The sequence below is a fragment of the Ursus arctos genome, unplaced genomic scaffold, assembly GCF_023065955.2.
Source record: "Ursus arctos isolate Adak ecotype North America unplaced genomic scaffold, UrsArc2.0 scaffold_4, whole genome shotgun sequence".
In the NCBI taxonomy this organism is placed as follows: domain Eukaryota; kingdom Metazoa; phylum Chordata; class Mammalia; order Carnivora; family Ursidae; genus Ursus; species Ursus arctos.
The window spans coordinates 8,196,114-8,211,898 of NW_026623056.1; the positions used below are offsets into that span (position 1 = coordinate 8,196,114).

A 15,785-nucleotide genomic window follows, 5' to 3' on the forward strand; every position below is an offset into this window, starting at 1 on the left:
TGCAAATTATATATATATATATAGAGAGAGAGAGAGAGCTCGTATCTGTCCCACCATGAGGCAAGTTTTTCGGTTTCGGTCACTTAAAAAAAAAAAAATCTCTTTCCTATTTTTAAGCCTCTCGCCGTTTAACACGGGTCCTCGAGGCCCCTCTTCCCACTTCGCTCGGCAAACGTGTCTTTTATTATGACTCAGCCCAGCCCGCTCCTTGCCAAGCGGCTGACGCTCGCGGCGGAGGCGCCGGGGCCGCCGCTCGGGGGCGAGGGCTCGCGCCGCGGCTCGCGCGCTCTCCTCCCGCTTTACGGCTGCTGAAAACCCGGCCCGCGCCCGGCAGCCGTACCGCAGACGAGCCCGCGCCCGCGCCCGCGCCGCTCAGGTAATCGGAGTCCTTCTGTTTTCAAAGTTTTGCGAAAACCAGCTCGGCGCTCTGAGGCGGCGCGGTCTCGGCCGAGCCGTCCGGCCCTCCCTCCCGCCCAGGCTGGCGCGGCTGTGGCGCTGGCCGCACCCCTGCGCGGGTCCCGGGACGCCAACCCGGCGTCGGGACCCGGGCGGTGGGGCGCTCCGGCGGCGGCGGCGGCGGGGCGGGGCGGGGGCAACCTCGAGGGGCGGTGCGCGGGGCACCTGGCTCCGGCCGCCCCCTCTCCCCCCATTCAGCCCGGGCACTCGGCAGCCGAAGGAGCCCCATCCTCTCTCCCAGGCCCCCGCCCACCTCCCGAAGCCGATTGTTCTAAGAGCGGAGTCCAGGAGCTCCCGAGTGCCCTTTTCTGACACGTTCACACATGCATGCACGCCAGCTGGGCTGCCGGACGCGGCACCCTAGTGGGACGCAGGTAAAGACAAGTGGCGCTGCGGACCGGTGTTTTGGGGATGGCTCGCCCAGCGTGACGCCCCGCGTGTGGAATGCCGCTACAGAGGACGCGCAGGATGGCTTTCTCAAGGAAGTTTATGAGAAAGTGTTGAAAGAGCAGCCTATGATTAGTGTCTGCGCCGGCGTCTACCTTAGTGTCTGCCTTAGTACACATTTGCCCTGCAGTTTCATTCTTCCGTAGCGCCAACCTGTAGCCCCCTGATCCCTTTGTTTTCCACATTCTTTACAGCCCCTCCGCCCCCCATTTTCCCTCCTTTATTGGCTATCTCATTTTTTGGTGTCTGTATTCTTTTGTTCTTTACTCTTAGAATAACAAGTACACATACAGGATCATTTACTTTTCTATGGTTCCTTTGCTTACTGTTCCTTGTGCATCCGGAGCAGAGTAATAGATCATGGACCTGTGCGTGTATGTCCTCCTACTACATTTAGCTATGCAGAACAGAAGACTTGGGTATGTTAGAAACCGACCTTAGGAACCTAGATAGTGGTGCTGCCTGTTGATGGACTACATCTTGACAAACAAGCAGTTATGTCATGGGTTCCTGTGTTATTCACTCTATTTAGTTCAATCCAGTAACAGTTCTTTGAATGCCAGTCATGGATAGTGGGTGACAGGTTAAGAGAAACGAGATTCAGTTCTTGTCCTACAGAGACTCTATATCCAGGAGAAGGGACCATAATGAGTACTGCGTTAGTGGTACAAAGTGCTCTGGGTGAATGGGGGAAAGAAAATTAAGGAAAGGGTTGAGTTTTAAACTGAGCTTTGATGTTTGAGTAGGATTTGCCCCATTTCTTTAAACCCTCCTACCAGTTCTTAATAAGAAGAGGCTATTGTTCAACAGTACTTTCACCTGAAACTACTCAGAGCTTTTCCTTCCCTGTAATTGACAGTAATTTCTGATCTCAGGACTTCTGGGAAATATGAAAGTAACTCCTCTTCATAAGAGTGATCTAATATATTCCTGGTACCATACAAAGAGTATTATAGAATTTTATTTTAGGACCAACAAGGATGAAATCAATTTATTAATTACTTACAAAAGCAATAAAAGATTCACAGAGACCTCAATATTTATTCATTTAGTCACCAAATTTATCAAATGCTTGATGTGTGCCAAGCATTGTTTTTGGCACTGGAATAAAGCACTGCTTTCTTGGAATATACATGTTAGTGGAGGGAGACAGTATATATAATAAATAGAAAAATATGTGGTGGTACTATAATGAGTGCTGTGGAGAAAGGGGATATGTGTGTGGTGTGTATGTTTAGTGGTTTAAAATAGAATTGTAAGGGAAGGCCTCCAGAGAAGGTGACCTTTCAGTAGACTTAGAGCAGGTGAGGTGAAGGGAGTCAGCCATGTGATATTTGGGGCAAGAGCTTTCTAGGTGCACAGAACAGAAAATGCAGAGACCCTACATACGGATGTGTTCAGAGATCAGCAAAGAAGCCAGTGTGGGTGGAGTAGGGTGGAGGATGGAGGGACGTAGGATATGTGGTCTTAAATGAAATAGAGGCTAGATTGTACAAATGGTCTAGTAAACTATTGCAATGACTCTAGATTTTACTCAAAGTGATATAGGAAGCCTTTGGAGTGTTTTCATCAGCACTGACAACTACTTAACACCATTACTCTGGCTGCTATGTTGAGAACAGATTGAAGGAAGAAGGCAAGGGTAGAAGCAGGGGTGCCAGATAGGCTTTTATAATAACCCATGTGACACATGATGTTAGGTTAGACCAGGATGGTAACAGTGGAGATGGGGAAAAGTTCATATTCTGGATGTATTTTGATGGTACAATCCACAGGATTTGATGACAGATTGGGTACGGAGTATGAAAGCAAAAGAAACTTAGGAGAACGCAATTACCTAAGCAATGGAAAATATAGATTTCCATTTACTGAGATGGGAAGATAGTAGGAGAAAGACATGGTGAAGATTAAGAATTTGGATTTGAACAAGTTAAGGGTTAGATGCATTTTAAATATCCAAGTGGGGATGTCAAGCAGGCAGTCTAAAAAGCCAGGCTAACGATACACATTTGGGATTTTTCAGCAAATAACTGATTTTAAAAGTGAAGTGATTGGATAAATTCTTAAAAAAAAATGTGTGGGTTTAGAAAACTGAAGAGGACCGAGGATCAAGACTTGGGGCACTCCCACATTATGAGATGAGAAAGAACCATCAAAGGATCCTAAAAATGAACTGCATGCTTGGTAATAGGAAGAGTTGGAGACTGTAGGATCCTGGAAGCCAAACGAAGGAAGTATTTGAAGAAGTAGGGGACTCACCAACTGTTTTAAAGATGAAGATTGAGAATTGACTTAGCAAAGGAAATCATTGATGACCTTGATGATAGCAGTTTCCATGGAGTGGTGGGTGGTGAAAGCTTGTTTGGAATGTTTGAAAAGTAGAAGAGAAAATTGAAGAGGGTGATGGTATACATCCTTTGAAGATTTTTATTGAAAAGATAGGGAGAGAAATGGAGGATTTGTTGGAGGGCTATATGATAGGTTTCAAAGATGTGTGAAACAATGGTACACTGTTATGCTAATGACAGAGAGCCTATAGACCTGGGAAATTGATGATACAGGAAAAAGAGGGATTGCTCTCATGTTAGGGTGCAAAAGGAGAGGCTATCTATTACTAGGATGGGCTATATATCAGTAGTAATAAGAGAGAAGGAAAACTGGACACAGATGCAGGTGGGGCTGTGTATGGATATTCTCGTTGGATCACTTCTCTTTTCTCATTGTGTTGAGTGGTGGGCAGTTGTGGTACATTAGAAATTTGTGGGAAATATCTTTTCTTCCCATTTGCTTAGTGGTATATTTGGTGAGCGTGTGCTTTGACATTCTGAAAATTCCTTAAAGCAAAGAAATATGTGTTTGTTGAGGAAAGAAGAAGGGGAATTTCAGACTTGGTTTCTGCTCCAGAGAAGACTTGGAAAGAAAGTTGAGATTGTAGAATAAAAGTGAGCTACAGGTGAAGGAAGAAATAAGGTAAGTAAGATTTTATCAAGAAATCTGGGAAAGGCTGTGATGAGGAAGGTAAAAACATTGAATTTTACCTCTACTGCTGTTAGATAACTACAATAAAGTTGTAAGGATGTTATCATCATATCAAACAGATGCTTTAATTTTAACAGATTCCTTTAGCTGTGTGATCTAATGGAGAACAGTGTTATTGTTGGTGGTGAATCTACTTATGTATAGGTGGTATTCGACCTGGAAGGAGATGTTAGCTAGGAATAGATTTCAGGTTGGATTTTGAAAATGGTATAATGAGACTGGATTGGCAACAAATTGAGTATAGGGAAAGATAGCATTTTGACAACATTGCTAATGGATACTGAGCAGTTTGACGAGATGGAGAGGATTGTTGGAGTTGGAAATAGGACTTGAGAAAACTTTCCATCACTTATTTAGGGACCGTTTGTTTACTGAATTCTAATTATAAAACAGGGTTCTGTCTGAGGTCTTGGCAGGAGATGGTGATACCAAGATGCAAATGACATAATCCCTCCCTTCAAATTACCATATCTAGTAGAGAAAAAAAGCCAAAAGAATGTACACAAATATTCTGAATAATCGATAAATACCTTGAGAGGTTTTTATAAAAAAATGTATTATGGAAATTATCAGACACTCAAAAGCAGAATAGTATAATGAATCCCAATGTATTCATCACCCTTTAAAATCTGTCAGTTTTCTGTTGCTCTTGTATAGTGTGGGAGAGTAGAAAATGCAGAGATTGTTTCTGTTTGTAGATTAGAATATGAAGACTTCATGGAATCTCTCCTGTATGGATAGGTAAAAAAACAATTGAGCTGCATTGTAGTTGGTTCTAGTTCTGTACTTGCCAATGGCTTGCTGGACAAATTTCTGTTACTCGTTTGATCTATTCTTTCTTTTCTTGGTAGAGTGTGGTGTTATTCTGTCTCAGGGGGCTGCAAACTATAGCCCTCAGACCAAATCCAGCCTGCCACCTGTTTTTATAAGTAAAGTTTTTTTGGAGCACAACTACATCTATCAGTTTATTATCTGTGTCTGCATTTGTCATAGACTATAGCGTTGAGTAGTTGAGACAGAGATGCTGTGGCTTGAGAAGGCTCAATATTTACTCTTTGGTCTTTTACAAAATGTTTGCCAAACCCTGTTCTATGTGATCTCTGAGATTCCTTTAGCTGCAATATGTTAGTTAATCTATTAGTGCACCAAAAATTAGCAATAATAGCTAATATTTTTTGAGCATTTACTAAGAGCTAGCACTGTTGTTTTGGTTTGTATGTACTAACAGGTTTAATTTTCACCAAGACCCTATGAGGTAGGTCTTAATATTTCAGAAATGAAAATAAGCCACAAATGGGTAAGTAACTTGCCCATGGTTACATAGTAGTAAGTAGTGACCAGGCACTCATGTTACAGCATCCATATCCGTAACTATAATGCTACATTCTTTTTAGATACATAGGAAAAATATATATGAATTTTAGCCAATGAGAGTATGAAAATTCATAAATCAATGCTTTGCAGTTAAAGTCCTATGTTGTGACTGTATGTGTAAAGCTTGTAAGATTCTGACTAATACTGAATGTACATTGCAGTTGAAGAGGTATGAAATCTTAAGTATGCCTTGATAGAAAATTCTAGTATGTCATCATTTTCTCATGAGGCCTTATTTTTGAAAGAATACTTAAAAAATTAAGTAAATATATAACAATAGGAGCCTATTATTGTTTCTTCTGACAATATTTATCAGTTTTTAGGTGTTCATACCATTATTATATGACATGATTGTTTGGTGCAAAAAATTAGAAGTTAGGGGCCCAGAGTTCTAGTCCCAGTTCTGTTCCCAGATAGTTTTTGTGCCCATGTCTTCTTTCACCTTCAATTTTTTGTTTTTTTTTTTAACTGAAAAATGAAGAGGTAGCTCAGGATCATTTTAGTGCTTCTTGCAGCTCAAAAATATGATTATATAATTTTTTTTACGTGGTACATTCGAAGAAATAGATAAGATAGCAACATGGAAGAATGAGGTTTGTTAAGATAAAAATTTAAGCTCTCCTTTTTTCTTACTACACACACAAACATACAGATATGTATACACATAAATATAAGCAGTCACATGGCTATAAAATCAATGTGATTTTTAAAAATATGTGATTTATAATCATATTTGATGTATAGGCAGTTAAATATCTGTCCTATTGTTTGTCTATTTTTGTATTTGTATGAAGGAATAGATAATTTTTACCCCTAAGCCAAAAACATAGAGTTACATAGAAAGCGAGTATTGATGAATTCCTTGACCTCTGTGGTCTGGCATATTGTCTCATGTTTTCTTTTGCAAAATTTGATTCATTGCTCAATTTGTTTGCCATTTAAAAGCAAACGGTATGCTTGAAATCAGGCTTGTCTGTTTTGCACTGTTGCATAGGATATTGATGTTGGACAAAATTGTGTTTTAATTGTTTTGACATTTTGATCTGAGCGGTTCAGATAAGAAAGGTGATTTGTCTTGCATAGAAACCTAGTATTTTGAGCTCAGCATGATTTTCCCTACTTGTTTGTAAGTGTGGTTTCAATGTTTAAAAAGTTACGTTTTAATCATAATGGGAATTTATGCTTTCAATATTAATTACCAAAGTATGGTTTGTTTAGGATATATTACAGATATTTTATTTTTAGATATTTAGTTATGAAAAACTTTAGAAGAGCGTAAATCCTTTAAAAACAGATAATGAAAATTCTATACTTTTGACTTTTTCCATTATATGTAGCCTGTGAATGTTTTCTGTTTTAGAGATGGCTTTTTCCTTTTTTACAACTTTGGCATATAAAATTATTCATTAACTTCTTCAGTTTTAGGACTTTATTATATTGGTCCAGCCTCATTTATTGGTAAATTTATAACTCTGCATAAGTTGTGCTGTCTTATTCTTGTGCATTGAGTCCAGTTAATCATTAGTGATAAAATAACCTCAAATAATGCATTCTTAAATGTACTTTGAATTTGTTTATCTTTTTACACTTAGAAACTGGAGAAAACACAGAAAGTAGAAACACTTTTAAACAAATCGTACTCTCTCTGTAAATATGTTTTTTTTTTTTTTTTGGTCTTATTTTGTTTTGTTTTAATTGTCAATTTAACACATTTCTCAGTGATTTGACAATTTTTTAGGCATCTCCTGGTTTTGAGAAGCACTTGTAGCTTAGTTCCCAGAGGGGACCATTCCGATTTTTTTTTTTTTTTTTTTAAACCAAACCTGAAACATATTTCCTGCTAGGCTTCAGAACTCTTAGAGTGTGTTCAAACCAAAGTAAATACCTTCTGGTGCACTGTAATACTTTTTTTGAAATGCTGGTTGTAGAAGTCAGCTTGAGATTTTTAATTACATTTAGGTGATAAAAGCTTCCTTTAACCAGCCTTCTCAAGTGATGTGAATCTGATTGGGAATGACTAAAGGAGCCTTACAGTCTTGGACCCTTTCCTAAATTTAATTTTGCTACATTCCCAGGAAACTTTAAAAATAAGAACTAGGTATTTTTAAGCTAATTATGCAGGAAGCCTACTCTTATGTATGTATGTTTGTGAAAATGCCTCAAGGCTTTACTGCTTCTTGTTGAAATGAGATGGTGTGTGAATGATGTTTCCCTGGGGATGCTCTGTTTATAGAAGGTACATGGTTCCTGGGATAAGCCTGTTTTTAGGAAGTCAGAGCTGAAATGATAGATTGCTAGCAGTTATTCCTCTTCTAAGAATTTTCCCAAAGATAACTTAGTCAACAAGCGTCTAGTGGCTATTTCAGCATTGGCCAGCCAAAATGATTTGTAAATCACCACCTTGTAACTGTAAAGTAAAATGATGATTCTTCAGTTGTGGTACTCTTCAGTTGTGTTGGAGGGTTTCAAGCCACAGATAAACATGGCCATCTTCAATGAATGTCAGATATACTAAAAAAAAGTTTTTTTGGGAAAAATGTTAATGTTAAAAATAAAATGGCCACTTATTTTATCAGCAAAATGAAAATTTATTTAGGAGTAGCAGAGGAATTACAATTTGGGACAAATAAGTGCTGGCAAACCGTAGGCAAATCTTGAGGACATAGGTAGAGGAACTGTTATTTTATAGAGAAAATGGAGAAAGTTGGGAGGGGCTGCTTTGAACAAAAATCTTTTGGAGGAAAGTGAGAGTTCAGAATGGTGATGGTTTCTCATTGGCTGAGTTGTGGCAGTTTGTTTTTGGCTAGGCTGTTGCTGGGCAAAGAGGAAATCTTCCTTCTTCTTGCTGGGGTTGTAAAGTGAACTTCTTTCTGCCCAGGAATGTGTAGTAAGCTTTGATGGCAAGTTGGTGCACGAGAGCTCTCCCTTCAGGGCTCCCTGACTCCACTTTAAATGAGGTTTCCCTTTATTAATTTTCATAGTAGTTAAGTAATTTAACTGGTAAATTAAATGTTTAAAAACATAAACAAATGTGAATATGACATCAATGTAAAATACATGATTTTTAGACTAAAATTCAAAACATTGAAATAATTTCTTTCAAATATATTTTCAGACCCCAGGAAAGGATATAGGTTGACATACAGATAGATAGTTTGGTTGTCATGTTCATATCATGTTTAGTCCCATTAAGCTTATTGTATACTATCAAATATTCAGATTATTTGCCATTATCTACCTGCTTTGGTTTACTTGCTTTCCTGGTATTTGCCCACACTGGTATCTTAGATTTGTGAGACTAATATTCCTCTTTACTGTTCTATTTTTCTCCTATACTCCTGGCATTGAGATATTATGATTTCTGTGAGATGCTTCCCTCCCTTTTTTTACTTTTTACTTTGAAACTGTAGATGTATAGGAACGTGGACAGATAGAACAGAAAGGTCCTGTGTTATCTTTATGGTTTCCCCCATTGATAACATCTTATGTGACTATAGTACAGTATTAAAACTAGGAAATAGACTTTGGTATGACATGTGTGTAAAGTTTTATGTCATTTTATCTGAAGTGTAGATTCATGCAGTTTACTACCACAATCAAGGTATAGAAGTATTCCATCACCACAAGATCCCTTTTAGAGCACCCTGCAAAAGAGATACTAAAGAATCAGAGATATTTAACTTAGTTAAGGAGTTACTCACTTTCTTCTTTCTAATTTTTGAGATATTTTTATGTACATGGTAGGTCATTTCATATTTGGGGCCATGTAAGAAAGATGAATTATTATCAGTATACTTCAGGAGAGCTTTAAATAGTTAAAATAGTTATAAATAAAGATATAGATAAAGTCATTTGTGAAAGATTTTGAAGGCTTAATCTCAAGTTTGTCTTCCAAAACTTGGGTTTTTGAAGGTTAGACATTAGACATTCATATGCCTGAAGATAGGGACCAGGATCTCTGTCTGTCTCTATGACTAAACCTTATTTGTGTATTGCAATTGACCAGATGAAACTTAAAAGAGAAAATGGGGGAACACAACAAAAGAGGGGTCCTTGTTGAAAGTCTGAAGTACCCAACCATTCTTCTGTTTTCCTGTGGAACCGAGAGGTGGAGGAAAATAACTTTTTAGCATTATCAAAAACACTATTAAATGACATTGTGCCGCATTTGATTTTATAGGTACAAATGTCTACAACAACTATATGAGGTCTTTTAATTATTTTGTTTAACCAACATTCTATGAGGATAATTATTCTATGCTAGGGCCTCAGAAATTCTTCTTGATAGATTTTCTCAGAAGTATTTCTAGGAAATCATGATCTGGGATTTTAGTGTCACATATTGTCACTTATGAATAGTGTGTTGTTAAAGCACAGTTGTCATATATCTTATTTTAATAGCTTTAAAGATATTATTAGCTTCATTTTTTTGAAAATTTGTGATTTTAAATATTTAAAATAGCTATCTTCTCCCTGGTTTTCAGCTGTAAGGCATTAATTAAAGTCTTTTTGGAGTTTTGGAGGTGCTGTTGAACTCTTGTACTGTCATAGTAGTAGCTGCTTTTCCACTTACCTTTTACCATTCTTTTTAGATTATCGGAATAAAGCAAAGAATTCCTATCTCTTATCTCAGTTTTTTTGCTGTGTTATCTGAATGTACCTCATAATTATATTATTGTAGTGCTATTTACACATTAGGTCCAGGCTACTGTCATCTTCATTATGTTCCTTATTTTCCAAGGTTAAAACGTAAATATAACTATATTTTTCACTTGCTTTACTAATTTTGAGTTGGGTGGATAGAAAGGACAAGGCAGAGAGTGTGCATCTTCATCTTGTCAAATATATTTTATTCTTTTCCACTGGTTGAAATGATGTAATTTTCCCCCAAATCTTTAATTTCACTCAGTATGAAAAAAAACTATTTTAATGGTTATTAAATGTTGAACATTTTTTAAGTTAGTAAAAAAACCTGATACCGTGTATGTATAGAAAGGGTGGCTTGGTTTCTGCTTTTACCAAGGATGACATGGTATGTTGCCATCTGAATCTAACCTCTGTATCAACCTTAATTTGGGAATGTTGGTGTGGATTCTGCCAGCACTGAGGGTTTACTTTATTGTCAATATTAGAGTTAGTGACATTGGTGATGTTCAAGTGACTCATAATCATCAGTTCTTCCCTTGAATTGAGAAAGTTGCTCTTGACTTCATTGCTGCCTGGTATATATCTGTAAAGAAGCAGCTTTTCTCTTATTTGTTCAGTATCACATACAAAAATCTAATTGTGTGATTTTTCATGTCATTCAATTCAATTGTAAAGCAAGCAGAAAGGTACATAATAGAAGCTTGATGTGTTTGTATTATAATGTAGACATTTTCTTAGTATTTATCCAATTTGAACTCCTCTAAGCATTTTTATGATAAAAAAAATCACAGTGTATTCAGGACAAAGTAGTTACAAAACCTGTAAATTAATGTTTGATAAAGAAGAACTGCCATTATACTAGTCTCTCTTTCTGATTAAAGAATTGCTGTTTCTCATGTCTTCTTTTTGGTTTATGTATTTTTGGGGGTAGTGAGAAAGAAATCTCTACCCATTTTTACAACACGTATTTTGTCTGCGTCACTATTCCTTCACTTTAATATAAAAACAAGAATAGCAGGGTGCTTGGGTGGCTCAGTTGGGTAAACCTGGGATTCTTGATTTCAGCTCAGGTCATGACGTCAGGATCCTGAGGTCTAGCTCTGAGCTCAGCAGTGAATCCGCTTGCTATTCTCCCCCTCTGCTCCTCCCCCTGCTTGTGTATGTGCATGTGTTCTCTTTCTCTCAAATAAATAAATCTTAAAAAAAAAAAAAAAAAAACCAAAACAGTGAAACCAATAAAACATTGTTCATTAATGCAGTGTGGAGGGATTAAGGAAGAGCCTTGTCAGTTTGGTATCTGTATTTCAGTAGCTCACTTTTTTAAGCAGTTAATGTACCCTTCTAGGACACCTGCCTTACCTCATTTCCTCCACGACCCACTTATTATATGTATGACCAACTTTCAGAATTTTAATTATTTATAAAGTGATGCTAATAATAGTCCACTATACAAAGATTGTTGTAAAAATGAATTAAGATGGTATGAGGGGAAACTGTATTATGCTTACATACATGAATATCTTTGAAGTTAGTCCAGTCTGGGTTTAAATCCCATTTTCCACCTCAGTATTCTACTACTCTGTGATACTTGACAACTTGGTTGGCTTCTTTAAAATGGGAATTATTTTATCTATCTCAGAAGGTTGTTTTGAAGATAAATCTGATAATTATGTGACGCACCGAGTACATTGCTTGGTACCTAATACTTAATAAATGTTATTTCTCTTTTTTTCCTCCTTTCCTTTTCTCCATTTTCTCATTCTCTAGCAGTCTTGGGGAAGGGGATCTGGTGAAATCAGACGTTGGCTAGGTTGAAACTGTTTTCTGTGTTCTTTGCCAAGTCCCAAAGAAGGGGCTTTCCTTTCTCAAAGGAAAGTCTTTGTTGAGGTTAGTGAGGGGGTTTCCTTGCGGGTGAAAGACTGGGGAGATTTTACAAGTCACGATCTACCAACAGTTGTCTGATACTTGGTTGTCTAATATTGTCACTCCTCTGCTTAAAAGTCTCTGCCTTTGGATCAAACTAAACTTAGCCCACTGAACAAATCCATTTTAATCTGGCCTCCATTATAGATTCCACCTTCATCCCCTGTCCCTTACCCTAAACATAGATTTTGATTGTAATTCCTCTACCCCCACCCCATGCTTGTGTGTGTGTGTGCGTGCGTGTGTGTGTGTGTGTGTGTGTGTGTATGTGTATGGAGAACAGGGCACTCTGGCCTGAAGATGCTGAAGGAAGAAGTGTGTCCAATGCATTTGGGGGATGTGTTGGCACTGTTTCGTGCCAGCTTGCGTTTTGTGTGGATAGTCTGCCTGGAATGCTTTTCTCCTTTCTCTAAATGATAGACACTTATCTATCCAGCAGTAGCCAGTTAAAGTATCTTTTTGTAAATGGCACACCCCCATCCCAGAGCCTGTCACACTCCCTCCACTGTGGTCCTATGTTTTCTTGTACATATGGTTGCCTTTATTAGCACAATTTTCATGTATCTTCCTTTTATCATCATGTTCTATTTGCCACACGGGCAGAGACAATGTCTTTTAATCTTTGCCTCCTTATTCATTTATCATTACATTCCCAGAGTGTGCTTACTAAACTTTTAAAATGAGTTTATCTTCATGACAGAAGCTAAGTGCCCTGTAATGTGCTATAACACATAGTAGGTCAAACCAGAGCTACTCCTGAATTCCACCCCCCACTCCCTATGTGGAGATGTACTTCCACAAGTAGATTATAATCTCGCGAGTGTACGCTATACTCATCCTTGTCAGGCACACAGAGGATGCCTAGGATAACAGCAGATAGGGTTGGTGGTTGAAAATACAACTTCATCATGTCATTTCACTGTCTTTTGCTGCTTAAAGGAAGTTGGTTTACTGAAAGGAGAAGATAGATTAATAGATAGAAAATTATAGATCGAAAATAGGAGAAGATAGATTTATAGATAGAAACACTTTGTCCCAAAGTGTCTGAGAATAGCCAGTAGGGCCAGGTTTTGCCCATTTGCAAGCTTATGGAGGAGGATAGCATACTATGTGTGTGTGTGTGTGTGTGTGTGTGTGTGTGTGTTGGGGGAATCAATGGGTGGGTGGGAAAGTGGGGCAGGAACAGGAAAGATGATGAATCCTAGTGTCATACAGGGGAAGTCTGTTTCTAAGTCAAAGACACTTAAAATAAGTAGATAAGAACTCTGTGAGTAAGAAGCAGGAAGCTTGAGAGTATAAAAAATGTTCAAGGTAGAGCTAAAAGAAAGGAATGTATGAGGGTCAATAATAGAATTGGAGTTGAAATTATAAATGGGTCACATGTAGGCCTCAGGAATGCCACCTACTGGGCCCATGTTTACCTTTGGGATATTTACTGTCACCAGGTTACACTGCACAGTAGGGAAGCATGGGGAAAAGTAGAGATACAGAAAGATTAAATCAGTTTGGCCATGTTTTTTCCCCAAAATGAATATTGGGATATATGGTCTGAAACATGGTGTGTGGACAGATCTAGGAAATCTGGGGCTTTTATAGTGATACTAGGTAAGTGGAGACCAGTTGGACCTAGGATTCGGTTCAGTTCAGCTAACTTCAGTAAACATTGAGAGCTATTCTTGGCTGAGAAAAACAAGGAAGAATATTCTGATTTACCCTTCACAGAGCTTGTGTTGTAATTGGAGGAGTAAGAAAATAATTACTAAAAAGTAAAATAGTGTTTTGTCTTGTTATTTTTAAAAAATTCACAAAACTATGGTTTTATCGGAAATACTCATTTTATTTTATTACATAGATTGGAGAGATGATGATTTGATGCTGATATTATTAGATAGTAGTACCTGGTAACATACTTTTAGGATTTGCTTTTTCAGAATTTTATTGTGCTTTCTCTGTTTTCAGATTGTTCTTTGTTTCTTCTGTTGATACTGAACATGTGAGTGTGAAAAATGAGATTGGTGAACTTGAAAAAAGTGTATTATTTTTAGAACATCAGCTTTTTGTTTATAACAGCCTTATTTTATGTGTCCTTCACTGAAGCCAGGTTACATCCTTCTTTGAAGTATATAATTATATAAAACTGATAAACACAAATATTGGGATATGAAAATCAACATTATTTTTATGTTTTATTATCTAGAGAACGTTATGCTTATATTCGTAGAGTATAAGTTACCTTAAGTGATCATCTAGTTTATTCCTTTTCATTTTATAAAGACACATTAAATGACCTGCTCAGACTCACCTAGGTTTGACTCAAATGAGACCAAGTTGGGATGAGAAATTGGTGTTCTTGCTCACAATACAGGTCTCTGCTGCTCTCCAAATCCATGTATTGGTGTTAAAGAAAAGGCGTTGTTGTAAGTAATGGCCTTCCCATTTTTTTCATTAAGGTGGCAGATGCACTCAATGTACTTTCATTCATTATTTTGCATTATTTTTCTGGAGCTACTGAGCTACTCAGGATTGCTTCCTAATTTAGTTGATATATTTAAGTCTCTGTTATGTTTTTTGGGGCTCTAAAGGTCAGGGTAGCCAGCATTCTTCCAGGGCAGAGGGAAACCTGAGGGAATGGGCAAGAGAGTAGAGCAGGGGCTGGAGGGAAGGGGATGGTCCAGAGGAATGGCTCCCAAGTTTTTTAGGGAATTCCCACTGTTCTTTGACAAAATGAGAAAATACGAATAATGCAATGAGTTTTTCCACTGTCTTTTATTTTGTAATTATATTCTATTCTTTTGAGTAACATTATGGACAAAATAAAAAGTTAATAACTCTATACTAATGCTGTCATTTTTTTTTTTTTTTTGGTTTGATTTTTTAAAAACCTTTATGGGTCCATGTAGCCCAAAAGGTGTAGGATACACTCATCCAGAATCTGTAGCGCTTTCCTGGGGGAAAAAAGTCCATGTGAAAACTGGATGGTATGAGGGACTGGATGCCTATGGTGAGAGACCAGTGTGTTTTAAAATGGGTGATAGGGGTGTCTGGGTGGCTTGGTGGGTCGAGGGTCTGACTTTTGGTTTCAGCTCAAGTCGTGATCTCTGGGTTGTGGAATTGAGCCCTGGGTTGGGCTCCATGTTCAGTGGACAGTCGGCTTGGGATTCTCTGTCTCCCTTTCCCTCTGCCCTTCCCCCTTGCCCTCCCTGGCACTCTCTCTCTCTCTTTGAAACAAATAAGTAAATCTTTAAAATGGACAATACGTCAAATTTGAGGATAGTGGGGTGGTGGGGAAAATGAAAATGAAGGCTGTTTATTTAGTTGGTTCTCAATGTCAGTGTTAAATGAGGTTTGCATATGAAGAACAGGTTGTGGACAGTGAATTGGAAGAATGCTTGTTTGGAATTCTTGGTGTCTGTGCTGGAGTCAGTCCATAATCTTAGCCCAATTATAGAATCACTGAGTGTTTCACCCTCAAAATGGGAATTAAAAATGCTGATTTTTAAAGCACTTTAGGATCCTCAAATGAAGTGTACCACTGCAAGCTTCAAAGATAGTTTCTTCACTTAGATACAGTCTTTGAAATGGGATTCAACTGAAGCTTTACGAAGTGGTGTTAGGGTTCCTAATGACAGTGATCTTGCCTTTTGTTCATGTTTTCAAAAGCCACCTGCATGTTATATTGTACGTGCTCTGTAATTATGAAGTGATGTGAAAAAATTATTTAATTTTTTGGAAAGTTGCCTTAACATGTTAATGGGACACTGGCAACATTACTAAGATTAAAAATGCTTTACAGAGATCTAACTTTATAAGACATAAATACATGCTGCTAAAGCAAAATGAAAAAGCAAAACAACAACAACAACAAAAAACCCCACAAAAAACACCAGAATGATCCTCCT

At 37.9% G+C, this 15,785-nt stretch overlaps 1 protein-coding gene across 2 annotated transcripts in view; it reads left to right on the forward strand.

The window, feature by feature from the left end:
- Window positions 1–224: 224 nt before the first annotated feature.
- Window positions 225–15,785, forward strand: part of NAALADL2 (N-acetylated alpha-linked acidic dipeptidase like 2) — a 1,320,052-nt gene continuing 1,304,491 nt past the window's right edge. The window contains exon 1 of one of the 2 annotated variants that reach the window (XM_057306508.1): window positions 225–376. The gene's annotated coding sequence lies outside the window, so the exon portion shown is untranslated. Of the gene's footprint in view, window positions 377–611; window positions 831–15,785 lie in introns of those variants that run through there. The other variant, XM_057306509.1, reaches the window with a different exon arrangement.